The 14,544-nt window shown below is 42.0% G+C and overlaps 1 protein-coding gene across 2 annotated transcripts in view; it reads right to left on the minus strand.

The window, feature by feature from the left end:
• LOC119770639 (translation initiation factor eIF-2B subunit gamma) overlaps nucleotides 1-14,544 on the minus strand; it is a 54,762-nt gene that overhangs the window by 10,510 nt on the left and 29,708 nt on the right. The window lies entirely within an intron of this gene.

Raw genomic sequence — 14,544 nt, forward strand, 5'->3', positions numbered from 1 at the left:
AAACCATTCAATGGTTGTAGACTGTGCAAAACACTTAAAACAACCATAACTTATATTCAAAGTTACATTTCCACGCATAAATACGAACTTTTTGTGTAAAAACTACACAGCAAAAAATCCGATGGTAAAATCGCATGCAAAAGCATGCACATCACCTTCGTCAAAATAAACACTTAATATTACACACTGGATTTACAATTTTTGCAAACCCAAAAAAAAAGTTGCAACCGACGGTTGAATCCCAGCACCAACAGTAAGGGCTGGCGCCTTAGCCCACTCGGCCATCAGACCGATGAAAAGCTGTAAGGGTAAATGCATATATGAGCTCGACATTTCGGTCATGTAGGTTTCCCATACTGATGGGCTACATATTTCAGGGTGTAAAATCACATAAAATTACATAAAATCAAAAAAATCAAATTATTCGCTCTACAGCAGGCCTGCCCAACCTTTTCGGCTCAATTTTCACATTTTTGATCGTCAAAATTACAATTGTTGATTTTTTCAAGGTTTCTTTGATTAAATCGGTTCTCAGATGACCAGTGAACATAACTTTGTTAAAAGTTTGAAAAAATATTTTTGCAGTACGTATTTATGTAAGTTTTAAGTGAAAAATTGGTCCGGCCCGCGGGCCGGATTGATTTTTGACGTAAAATGTAGATAAAAACGACTTGTATAAATATTTTTTCAAACATTTGGTAAAGTTATGTTCACTGATCAACTGAGAACCGATTCCATCAAAGAAACCATAAAAAAATCAACAATTGTAATTTTGACGATCAAAAATGTGAAAATTGAGCCGAAAAGGTTGGGCAGGCCTGCTCTACAGCATTGCCTTGGCGTTCTCGATTGCGAGATTCCTACTCGAAACTAGGTGTTCGAAGGCTTGATTGTTGAGGCAATTGCAAACCTCTTTTTACACCTTAGCTTCCATCCACCCCGGGATTCGAACTGACGACCTTTGGATTGTGAGTCCAACTGCCTACCAGCGACTCCACCGAGGCAGGACCCAGCGAGACGACTCCTACACCTGGAATGAGCTAACGACCTAACCTTTTTTTTTTAGGTTAGTCCGGGGCCAACATTTACTTCCCGTCCGACGGAAGGCGTGATCAGACAAATCTCGTCTCAAAATTTGCCACCGGGACCTTCTGGGATCGAACCCAGGCCGACTGGGTGAGAGGCAATCACGCTTACCCCTACACCACGGTCCCGGTCTACATAAAATAATGCAATATTTATTTTACACCCAGGCCTTTTACACGCAGCTGGATTACTACTTTTTTAGCTGTGTAGTTTCTTTATATGTGTGCGTGCAACGTCAAATGAGCGTTGGTCGACTACTGCCTCGCATTGCAGCTGCTCAATGAGCTAGGGCACTCACGACTGCGCCGGGTTTGTTTATGTCACGGTTTTGCGGTTCAGTGAATGGATCTCAAAAATTCGTGTCAGCGACACCTGACATTTTCAGCACTGGTTTCGTTGCCCGTTGCTTTGCGCGAGCCGAAAATTATTAGTTTTGTTTTGGTAATCAAAAAACTCTGTTACAAAAGTTCATGAAATATTGATTTATATACACCAAAATGTTCGTTACACGAATCCAACGGTATATAAACATAGTGGAAAATGTTGTCAAAATCTGGGGAGGAACGGTCCCGCTCCGATTTTCCGTGAAGTCCAAAGGAATTGTAAAAAACGCAAATTTGATCATTTTTGCAAAAAAATTACAAAGATTGCTCAGGATAAAAGTTTACATAACTTTTCAAAAGAAACCAAAATACACTTCTGAAAGCTGAGACAATTTCCCACAATCGGACGAGTTTAGATTTTTGTAATTCGGTTCCTATTAAAAGTTATGAGCAAAACAAAAAAAAAGTTAAAAACCCAATTTTCGCGGATGACCTCATCGGTGCCTAGTAGGCCGTCACAAAAAAATGAAAAGTTGTCAAATCTTCGGTGCTCACCCATAGAATGATAGATTAGGATGTCAGGAACAATGTTTTCATACAACAAAAAACAAAAAACCCGATTTAATCCCACCTGGGGTGAGATAGAGCCTTTCTTACTAAAGAATATAACAATGGTAGAACTTTTTTCAATTCATAACATCGACTTTGTTTATTTATAACGTCAGCACAAAAGAAAGTCTTATGATGAAAGCAAAGTATTATAAATGATATGATTTCCAAAAGAAATAAAAAACGCAATTTTCACCAAAAGAATTAATTCTATCGTACAATATGCTTGTACGTTTGTAATCAAACAAGCGTTTATGACAAACGCGATCATAGCAAGCTTCCCATGCGCCAGTGACAATGCACACCGCGGTTTTGGTTTTTTAGCTTCGGTGAACCGCGTGTGCCGCACGGTGCAGGGAAGCTAGCCTAAGAAGCTTCTAAGAAAGTGACAGATTCAGAGATAGCTATTTTCAACAACCGCACCACTACACACTCAATCGCGAGAACCTTAGGTAGAAAACATTGAAAACGATATAAACGATGAAAGCTTGGAAAGCTCCTATTGGAATCCAATGAACCCTGTTAGATAAACTTACGACAAATGAAGTCTACATTTAGGCGTTTTTAGGAGCGCACGGGAAACAAATTGATTGTAGCCGGATGAATGTCCTATGTCACAAAAGTTTTTAAATAAACATTGGACAGATATGTAAAAACGGACAGGGCAAAAGAAACCGAAAAGCTACGATATCTTACATGTTGTAGAAAACATCGGTAGACAAGCTACTACAAACGAGTATAAGTCGAGCCAGCAAATATATGCGCCAGCATTTTCGCGCCAGTATTCGAAGCTCAACTTGACAACTTGGCGACGAAGCGTCGAAAATCGATGCAGTGTGATTTTTTGACGATTTTTCCGTTTAAAATTCATGCTGAATCGACATATTTTTTTTTTCATAAAATTTTTTTTATTAGGTCCTTTTCGGTACTGGGACCTGGTTAGGACCGAGTCGGCTTTTGTAATTACATTTGACTTAATAATTACAGAGGATCTTCTGTGTAAATGTTAGTGGGAGGGGAGCCGATTACCCGCGGCCTACTCGGGGTTAGTAGGGAAGGGATTGATGTTAAAGACAAGGCGTGGGAAGGGAAGGGGGATTGTGTAGGGGTCTTGGTTGGCTCTGCTGGCCTTTGCGTTTTGTCCTCAGCCGCAACTCGATGTCCAGCTGCTGGGGCGATCTTGCTTTGCTTCCGGTGCAACCAGAAACGACGGCTTTGTGTGAAGGCGAGTTATACTAACTAGAGGAAAACTAACTGAAGGGAAACTAACTGGAAGAAAACTAAATAGATACTTTGGAATCTGAGAGGAACTGATAGATAGGATAGAGAACATCAAGGTCTAGTTGAGACAGCGCGTATCGCATAGGGATTTCTGGTGGTCTTCCTCGGGCCCTGAGGGTATCTTTCAACTTAATTCTGTGAGCCTGGTGATCTGGACACGCCCATACGAGATGGTCGATGTCCTGATAACCCTGCCCACAGTCGCAAAGGTTCGTATCACTCATGTTGATACGGTACAGATGAGCCTTGGACGAGTAATGGTTCGACATAAGGCGGGACATCGTTCTGATGAATCCACGCGTCAAGTCCATTCCCTTGAACCAGGCTTTTCTTTGCACCTTAGGTCGTATGGAATACATCCAACGTCCTTTGGTGTCGTCGTCCCATTGATTTTGCCAATCCAGAAGCGCACGCTGCCTCGGAAAACCGTAGCATTCTTGTAGGCTAATTGGCCTTTCAAAAATGTCTCCACTCTCAGCACCCTTCTTGGCGAGCAAGTCCGCTTTCTCATTACCCGGAATCGAGCAATGAGCGCGGACCCATACCACCGTGATGCTGAAGGACTGAGCCGCCAGGTTGTTTAAAGTCTTGCGTATTTCCGTCGTGCGTACTTGCCGTCGGCTTCAGAGTCCGGATAGCCTCAACAGAGCTAAAGCTATCGGTGAAGATGAAGTAGTGGTCAGGTGGCATGGTCTCGATGATTCGCAGTGCGCAGTAAACCGCGGCTAACTCTGCGACGTAAACCGAACTCGGGTCCTTCAGCTTAAAGAACAGCTGATAAGATTCATGATAAACACCGAAGCCCGTACAGCCGTCGAGCTTGGAGCCATCGGTGAAGAATCTGTTGTTTGGAGGAACATGGTTGTACTTTGATGCGAAGATCGACGGTACAACTCCCCGCAGAAGATGGTTTGGGATACCGCGAGTATCGGCTTTCATGGACGTGTCGAAGCCAATCAGGGTGCTGCTGGTTAACGGAGGCGTGCGCTGTACCGTTGTGCTCGGGCTCCACTCCCACGATGACATAAAGTCATAATATAGAAGCATGCGCCGAGACTCAACGTGAAGGTTCAGCAACGTTTCAAAGTTGTCAATTACCAGTTTATTCCTGTAATCACACCGGATCAGGAACCGGTAAGACAGTTCGTAGTAACGAGTTCGCAGAGGCAACACTCCCCCAAGACCTCGAGGGTCATGTTGTGAGTTGAGTGCATGCATCACAAGACAATACGAAGACATCGGTACTGTATCCGCTGGAGAACCAACAAGCGTGATTTCGCAGCTGATTGGAAGCAGAAACTGCCATATTCCAGCACCGAGAGTATCGTTGTCTTGTACAGTCGAAGCAGGTCAGAAGGATGAGCACCCCACCGGTTGCCAGAGACGCTGCGCAGAAAATTAGTTCTTTGCAGGCACTTTTGCTTCAGGTAGTTAATGTGCTTCCCCCATGTTCCCTTTTGATCGAAGATGGTACCCATGTACATGAAGTGGTCCGACTGCTCGATAGTCTTTCCCGAGAGAGAAAGATTGAGCTGTGCCGGTTCATGCTTCCCCGTAAAAACGACCAGTTCCGTCTTCGCCGGAGAGAATTCAATACCCTTTTCAACTGCCCAATGGGCCAAGTTGTTCAGGGTATCTTGCAAGGGTTCTAGCAGATCGACTTCCCTCTTGGCAGCGATTGAAACCACTGCGTCATCTGCGTACTGTATAAGGGTGCAGTCTCCGGTCAAGCAATCATCGATGTCGCTGACGTAGAAGTTATACATGGATGGACTAAGGCGTGAGCCTTGTGCCAAACCCATGTAACTTATCCGGGTGATTGCCAGATCACCTTGCACAAAGTGCATGTGTTTTTCTGACAACAGGTTGATGAGGAAGTTGCACATCGTCGGATTGAGACCGCTCCGCCGAAGCTTTACTCCCAAAACCTCGATGGAGACTGAATCAAATGCACCCTTGATGTCTAGGAAGACAGAAGCCATTTGCTGTTTCTTACCACGGGCTATGTCGATCCCTGTGGCCAGCAAGGCTAGACAGTCGCTTGTTCCCTTGCCTCTCCGGAAGCCATACTGCGTGTCTGACAGCAAGTGCTCTCGTTCCATCATCTTCTCCAGCAACTTGCGTAGACACGACAGCAAGCTGATTGGACGATACGAGTTGTGGTCGGATGCCGGCTTACCGGGCTTTTGAATGGCAACCACCCGGACCTGTCGCCATTCGTGTGGAATTACGTTCTGCTCCACGAACGTGTTGAACAGATTCAACAGACGCTGCTTGGCGACGTCCGGAAGATTCTTCAGCAAGCTGAACTTGATCTTGTCCGGACCAGGAGCAGTATTGTTGCCCGTCAATAGTGCTATGGAGAGCTCTACCATCGAGAAGGGAGGATTAGCATCGCTCCCATCAACAACGTCGAATGATGGTTGTGTCGGCACCGAGTCCGGGCACACCTTCTTGGCGAAATCCAATATCCACTTGTCCGATTTTTCCACACTCTCGTTCGGAACGGAACCTCTACGCATGGAGAATCGACATATTTACGAAGATGAAAATGACGTCCTGGCTTAAAGTAAAACCTATACCTTTCTTTAGTAAGAAAGGCAAAAAGTAAATCGTTCTAAAAATTGATCGGGATTGCCGATCGATGTCGAATTTGTTTCAGATGCTCACTCATGGTCTGTACTATGAATGTAGCAAGAAATTTTGAATAAAATCAGAAATGAAAAATGTTGGCGAAGGTCACCAGGTGGGCTTTTACCTTTTTTTAGGGATTTTTTTTCTTTTGGTAGGTTAATCAAACAGCTCTAACTCCAGAACCAGATTATGGATCTGGATGAAAATTTGGGAGGTTGTAGAACTCGAAAAATGCAATTTTGAGATAAATAAAAATATGAAAATGAAAAAATACCATATTTTCATTTGAAAACTGTGTATTTTGTTGAAAAGTCTGGCCGCATCCGAAAACAGATGGATATTTCGAAATTTGCGCGGCAACTCGCCCAGGTTCAGCACACTAGCTTTCATCTGCAGTCAGAAGAATCGAAATCGGATTTATGGGAGCTGAGAACGGCGCGACACAAAATTTTGCAAAATTTTACCACATATGAACATCACTCGACCTCCACGGAATTTATTTTCTCAAAATTCGAGGATTCGAGATAGACGAGTTTTGTCAAGGTGAATCGATAGAGCGTCGAAAATCGATGCAGTGTGATTTTTTGACGATTTTTCCGTTTAAAATTCATGCTGAATCGACATATTTACGAAGATGAAAATGACGTCCTGGCTTAAAGTAAAACCTATACCTTTCTTTAGTAAGAAAGGCAAAAATTCAATTTATGTCTACGCAAAGCCGAGATATTTGCATTTTAGTGAACAAAAAGTGACGAATTTTCAAAATTCTTGGTATATAAGCGTTTTTAGGCATATATTTTGGAAATTTTTATTTTGCTCGCTCAAAAATTATATTTGTTGACAATATTTCATGAAAAAACATGAGATTTTCTCACAATGTGACGTAAACGACAAATAATCATAAATTAAAATTAATTTTATTAAAGTTCATATCTCCATAGATGCGAACGTGTTTTTTATGCACGCAGAAAAATGAGGCATATTTGAATCAACAAAACATTTTGTTGATTTGAAAATCAAGATTTTTGTTGAATCAACGCTAAACGTCAAAGCAACTTTTTCAAAACAACAAAAGATTTTTGTGGAATTGAGAAAATCAAGGTTTGTTTCAACGCAAAATCGGCGTTGATTATATTCAACAAAATTTTTGTTGAAACAAACCTCGTACAGGCTGATTCTACAAAACATTTTTCTGCGTGTGTATGTACATTTGAATGAAACAAATTCATTTATAAAAAACTTATTTTTTCAAAAAAAAATTACCCATTAAAGCTTTATTTGTTTATATCGGGAAGAGCACAGAGTAGTACTTATAAATATATCGTTTACGTCACATTGTGAGAAAATCTCATGTTTTTTCATGAAATATTATTAACAAATATCGTTTTTGAGCGAGCAAAATAAAAATATCCAAAATATATGCCATCTCTTTTGTAATCATAGTAGCCAATGTTTTATGCTAAAAACGCTTATATATATATATGACATCCTAATCTATCATTCTAGGGGTGAGCACCGAAGATTTGACAACTTTTCATTTTTTTGGGACGGCCTAGTGCCTAACCTTAATGGATGAAACCTTATCCACACCCACGTAGACACTTTTTTGAAAATTCTAGACCCACCCACCTCCCTTGCGAACAATTGTTCATGCAAAAAATGTGTTTAAGGAGCGTAGAAAATCGCTAAGGGAGCGTTCTTTTATTACGTAACGCAAAAAATCGGATTTTAGACCCACCTCCTCCCCTGTAAAAAAATGTCCATACAAATTAAAAAAAAAATGTATGGAGCGTAACACGGCCTCCGACTCCCCTCCCCCCCAACTGCGTTACGTAAAAAAAGAACGCTCCCTAATACCCTCCCCCCGCGAGATCATCGAGGAGATGGTGCTGCCGAAGCGTTGCGTAAACAACGAGATTGCGTTGAAGAAAATTAACTTCCGGTTTTTGGACAAGTACGTGAAAGTTTATTTTCACGATGGGCCTCCGACGAAGAGGAGGACGACGAAAAGCTACATAATCGGAGGTGGTCAGCGCAGATGTTGCACTCGGTGCAGGCGGTTTACAGCACCGGTGAGTATTGCGAATGTGTGCAGTGGCTAGCCAACTTCACTTACTGCCCATCTCTTTTAGCAACTTCCCGCCCACAAACACTCACGTCACGACGGTGCAGCTTCAGCCGAATGAATCTGGACAGTGTGCCAAAAAAATCTGTGTCATTCTCGAAGTAGGATTACGTGCTCAAAATCGAACTCCGTTCCGAGGGCCTCATCAACTCCATGTTCCGGATGCGCTTCCAGGATCGGGAACTCCCCGTTCAGGCACTTTACTTTCCAACCGGGAAACGTCGACCACCCTTCCCGAATCAATGGCCAACTCCTCCAAGACTGTCCTGATTTAGGCCGGAAACGTGACCATCGTGTTACACTGCTGTCGCGCGTCGAAGCCTCCATCCGGAACCGTCCAGCCTGGGGTATTCGGAAGTGACCGGTGGCGTACCGTATGAAGCAGAAGCTAGTGGAGAAGCGTTAAATACAAAAAAAAAGTGTTTTTATAACATACTGTTTATATATATTTTTTTAAATAAATGTAAAAAACCAGGCACATTTTTCTGGAATTATCTCTGTAGTGCTGAATGTTGTGTATTTTTTGCCATAAAAGGTTTCTTTTCCAATTAAAAGTAAAATACTTTTACCAATACAACGATTTTGTTCCATAAATGCATGGTAGTATCAAAAACTTTCCAACTTTTAACGGTGCACATCAACTAGAGCTTTTGCACCCAGATATTTGTTACAGACATTTTAATATCTTCAAAGTTACGGGTACTATTGAAATATTTTTTTATTCATCCCCTAAAGTACTGTCCACAAAGTGATTTACAACAAAGTTTGACAAATTTTACAATCCCGTTGTTGCAGGATTGGGTTCGTAAGTTAGACTATTTTTGAATAAGAAGACAACAACTTCCTTCGTTGCTGTGCACCCTTAAATTGAAAAGTTTGAACTTTCTACGAATATTCACCAACGCGAACTTTTAATCCAACGAACGATCTTTTTAAATTTAGAGTAATTTTTTTTTGTGTGTACATACATCATTGGGAAGGAAAAGTAGTGATTTTTTATTGCTATTTTTTCGGCTAAATGATGTTTGTGGTTTAAAATCGTAGAGAATAGGAAAAAACAAGAAATGTTGTAGGGGCCACATTTTTATTGTACTTTTTAACAGTTTCTACAGAGCAGACCTTAAATTAGTCATTTTAAATTGAAAAAATTAACAAAAACAGAAAATCGTGTCTACAGCAAAATCACTTCAATGGCGTATACATCATATCGCCGTAAAAAGGCAGTTAAGCTATCGTTTTATCACATAATCACTTTGACTAAACATAGTTAAAGCGCTTAAAACATGCAATTAAAATGAGTAATTTCTCAGTACAAACCGGGCAGATGACCAATCAGAGCGAGCGTATGTATTCGAAGCCGCGCCCCTTTTGTTCCGTTCTCCGGCTCTGCCGCTATTTAAGCAGAAAATTTCGTAAAAATGAGTCATTTTGGAATAAGCACTCGAACCGGGCACCGGGCTGGCGCGGAGCACGAAGCAGCAGCAGCGTCCAAATGGCCATCTCGACAGTAGTGGCCAAAACCTGGAGTGGCCGGTGCCCTCAAAGAAGGTTCCCCCGGGGCACATGCCGTCAACTCCGTCAAATTTCAAGCATCAAAACACTAGCGCCACTCCGATGCGAACGGGAAAATATTCAAACAATAAGCTTTAAAGCGATGGTGGGAGAGCGAGAGAAAAAAATAAAGTTTCAGCGCAGCGAAGAGAAGAAACGGAAGAAACACAAGACACGAAAAAGCTTGTTGCTGCTGTCACTGTCACTGCTTTTCGCGCCACCGCACGAGATGGATTTATTTTGCTGTGCGTAGCGCTTTTTGTTATGAATTTTTATTTGAAGCAAATCAATCAGTTAGCGTACATTTTTGTTGTTTTCGATTGTGTAGTGATACGTATTGATCTGCACTGTTTTTTGACTGTAATAAATAAATCAATTTGTGACGTGAGAATATAATTTTAAGTGATAACTTATTCTGTAAGAAAACCCTCGTGATTATATTTGCTTTGATGCTTTGAGACAGTCCAAAATATTGATTTAAATATCGTTAAAAATACAAATATTGCCGTAATACCCGTCTGACCTATGTCCGATTGTTGGCCAATCCGGTCTTACCGGATCACCTGAAAATAGTTTTACTTGTAAACCTATCAATTAACTCGTCTTGGGGACCCCTTTGTTCTCTAACTCTACCACGTCCTCGTGTAGCGTTTCCTTCGAAGACCGGAGAAATGGCACTAACCAGGCACTAACTGTTTGCTGCTTTTGTCCCTGAGAGCCTGTGACAGTTCTCTATCTGGAAGAATTTACCAGCAGAGCATTTTCCTTCGTCTTTGGCTGGATACGGGTTTGTTATGGATTGGTTTGACATGAAAACTGCTTTGCATTAAGTATCTTTGAATGAATTGATTTTTCCACTGGGTCCAAACCCGCCCGGTGTTCAATTTTATCTAAACTTAATTAATAATCATGAAATTCCAAAACTTGCTCGCCATTTCGCTGAATGTTTTCCTCGCTCTGTCAAAATTTGGTTAAAACAGTGCGAAAGAGATGAACGAAAAACAACATCACTACCATGTTTGACTGTGTGCGTGCGCGCATATTTTGTTTCACTGTGTGCGTGTACGGGCATTGAAAAGCTCGACAACTTAGCCCACCAGATGGCTCTGCGGTTTTGATGATTGAGCGTTGTTCCCAGATTTTGGGAGTTTTAAATTAGGTATCTTTGCCCGGGGCCAGGGGGACATGTACCGAAACATACAAGATGTTGCAATATGGGTATCAAAATTCATGGTTTTTGATACTGAACATGAAAATGGCAATTTCGACAGTAGTGGCCAAAACCTGGAGTGGCCAATTCTCTCAAAGAAGATTCCCCCTGGGCCCTGGGGAACATTTATCGAAATACACAAGTTGTGGCTATTTGGGTATCAAAATTCATGGTTTTTCAATTCAATTCAATTTTTATTTCACCAGTTAGCAATATACAATGAATTCAATTTGTTGACAAATTAGAGCTTTGGATTTCCTTACAACTATGAATTAGTGCTTAGATAATTAAATATGCGATTTTATAAATTGGAGAAAAGAATAAACAAAAGCAGGAAAATCAAGCAAAAAAACCTACTTCACTTGCTAAAGATGGGGGATAGGAGAAGGAAGCTTAAATTTTAAATCACAGTTGTAAAACTCAGGCTGAGTACACGTATTTCGTCATAAGTTCCCCTAAGGCTAAGAACTGCTGCTCCTTATTTCGGAAACCACGAAGGCGAGTAAACATTTCTCTCGCGAGGGCGAGAAATTCCGTGATCGTGAAGAGATCACTATCAGCTACTCCGTCCTGTGCTGTGTTTCCAGATGCAGTGACGTTAGCGTACGTCCGAAACCCGGGTGGATTTGGTTTCCCAGCAGATCCCCGGTTGACTTGAGCTGCAGCCGATGAACTGGCAGATTTTTGCGTTGAATTGGCTGGTTTCTTCTTTTTGTAGTTCTCCAGCTTCTCGAGGTAATCCTTCCTGGCGGTGCATCCACGGTAATTTGCTGTGTGATTACCTTTACAGTTCACACATTTGACAAGCAGTTTGTGAACCTCCGCATTGTTCCCAACTCCGAGGTTCGCTCTCTGCGGCAACGAGCACTTGTCGGTAAAATGGGACTCCCCCTCGGACTACCCACATTTTACGCATTTTGGTAAAAGATTACAGTTCCGAGAACCATGCCCGAATCGCTGGCACCGATGACATTGGGCTGCATCCGTAGGCCGCCTAGTGAAATATCTCCACGAGACAACAACATGGAAGATGGATTTCACCTTGCGTAGATCTTGCAGTTTCATTGTTCCCTTGGTGAAGTAGAGAAGGTAGAGCGCGTAATCATTTTCGTTGGATTTGTGAAGTAGCTCGATGTCCCGGGGGGTAATATTAATAAGCTCCAGTTCCTCCTTCAGATCTGGGATGCTGATTTCTGGCAGTCCTTGTAAGACGATCTTGGTTGGATTGTCTTCAGCCACGTTGTAGGTGAAGAAATTAATGTTGTTTTTCTTCAGCGCTGATAGCACCGCAGAAAAAACATCTTTAGTTTTTGCCATTGGCTGAACAGAGGTTTTTGTCAGCTTGGGCAGATACTGGACAGTGTCGCTCAGTTGGACACCGGCTTTATTGAGCACTAATATTGTTGAAGGTATATCCATGTAATAAAAAATAAAGGTATATCCATGGCATAAAAAACAAAATTTCGTTTTACTTGCTACTGGGACTGATAAGCCGAAAACTAAATTTGAGAATTGATCCACCAGTCGATAGCACTCCTCTGTTATATCCATACCAACAATGTGTATTGGCGGCAGACGGCTAGCCTTTTGTTTGGCAGGCGTGGAATTTTCGGGTGGCTGGACTTCAAGGTCGTTGTCGTCGTTCTCGTCATCCGAACCAATTGAGAGTGCATCGAACGTGTTGCTGGTTGGGACCGTTGCTGAAGCGCTGCTGCTGGAGGCTGTGGCTGGATTACCTGGAACACGCGCGGGATGTCCAGATTTATTCTTGGATCTGGTTTGCACTGGACTTCTGGGCTGGTACAGAGGATGAAGTTTGGTGGAGTCTAATCCATCAAGTGCAGACAAGATGGCAGATTGGCTTGTTTGGTTGTTCGATGTGGAACATTTTGTCACTCGTCCGGGAGACGAGTTCCGCGAATGGCTCGCATTTAAAAACGGGTTGCGGTGGGTCGAAGTGCCTTTCCGCATCGCGGACACACTAACTCGCGGCTTGGCGGTATGATCGCAACGTAAAAACGGTTTTTTTTTCGCAGAGCACAAAGAACTGTGAAGTAACTGACTCTGAAGTTGCCAGAGAAGTCAAATTCATGGTTTTTGATACTGAACATGAAAATGGCAATTTGGGCAGTATTGACCAAAACCTTAAGTGGCCGGTGCGCTCAAAGAAGGTTCACCCGGGCCCGGTGGCATTAACCGTAATATACGAGATGTTGCAATATGGGTATCAAAATTCATGGTTTTTGACACTGAACATGAAAATTTCCATTTCGACAGTACACAGTAAAAAAAAAATCATGGTAAAATTTCATCTAAAAAGGAGTACATCTTTTATGTCAGAAAAAAAGCTTCAATTTTACCTCTATCAAATCAAAATCAAACCATCCACATTAACGACCCCCGGGTCTTTTGTGGTCTCTATTGCAAGTTTCTGCTCGAAAAGCCTCTAATAATGTGTAAATTTACATCTGGCAGACGCTAGGAAAAAATATATGTAAAAAAATATCAAACCGGCGATTAGTTATATCCTGGGAACTGAAAAGACAGAATGCGCAACGTAATTTTCGAATGCTTCCTACTTCTCCTCACTACTACAACAGCACCACAGCTGTAAACATAAACAGAGCAGAAGGCTATGTTCAAGCTCAAGCGTGACAGATTTTTTGCTGCTGAAATGACTTGTTTTAAAACATTTTGGATCTGTTGAGTTTTTGCTGAATAATTGAGTGCTTCGCGCTGAAGTGAAGTGCTTCTGGGGACGCGCAGTCCTGTTTTCTCGCGATAATTTTTGTCTCTTTTGTGTCGCTGTTTGTGTGCATGGGGTGATTGGTCATAATAATTGAATAATGCCTTCATAAGTGAAGTGCTTCTGGGGACGCGCAGTCCTGTTTTCTCGCGATAATTTTCGTCTCTTTTGTGTCGCTGTTTGTGTGCATGGGGTGATTGGTCATAATAATTAAATAATGCCTTCATAAGTGAAGTGCTTCTGGGGACGCGCAGTCCTGTTTTCTCGCGATAATTTTTGTCTCTTTTGTGTCGCTGTTTGTGTGCATGGGGTGATTGGTCATAATAATTAAATAATGCCTTCATAAGTGAAGTGCTTCTGAGGACGCGCAGTCCTGTTTTCTCGCGATAATTTTCGTCTCTTTTGTGTCGCTGTTTGTGTGCATGGGGTGATTGGTCATAATAATGAAATAATGCTTCATAAGTGCAGTGCTTCTTGGGACGCACAGTCCAGTTTTTTCGCGATAATTTTCGTCGTAAATGATCGTAAAAAATTATTCCAACTTTCAGTTTTAGTATTAACTCATCAAACTATCGATTTTATGAAGAGTAAAGCGTCATTCATTTACTATTTTTGAAATTTGCTCGCGTTATCTAAATTGTAAAAACAGTAAAAATATACTGATAAGTTCAGCCCATAGCACTACTGCTCGGCTGGCACGCGTACGATAAAAATAAACCATTTTAAATAATCAATTATCTATCTTTCCGCAGCCGGCTGTCTAAGATTAAAAAAAAATCAACCGATAAACAAAATGCTCATGGTCACATCACTGCCACTCGTGAATCCTGACCTCATACCCATCTACTAACCCCCTCAAAACTCATGTGATACTTTGTCGGAGAAGCAGTCGATTGGGCGGTCTCTATCACTCAAGTATCGGACTAACATTCCCATCCACTTCCCCGTGACCCTACCACTGGCCGTGGCCGGCGCCGGT

This window comes from Culex quinquefasciatus, chromosome 3 (assembly GCF_015732765.1).
Source record: "Culex quinquefasciatus strain JHB chromosome 3, VPISU_Cqui_1.0_pri_paternal, whole genome shotgun sequence".
NCBI lineage: Eukaryota > Metazoa > Arthropoda > Insecta > Diptera > Culicidae > Culex > Culex quinquefasciatus.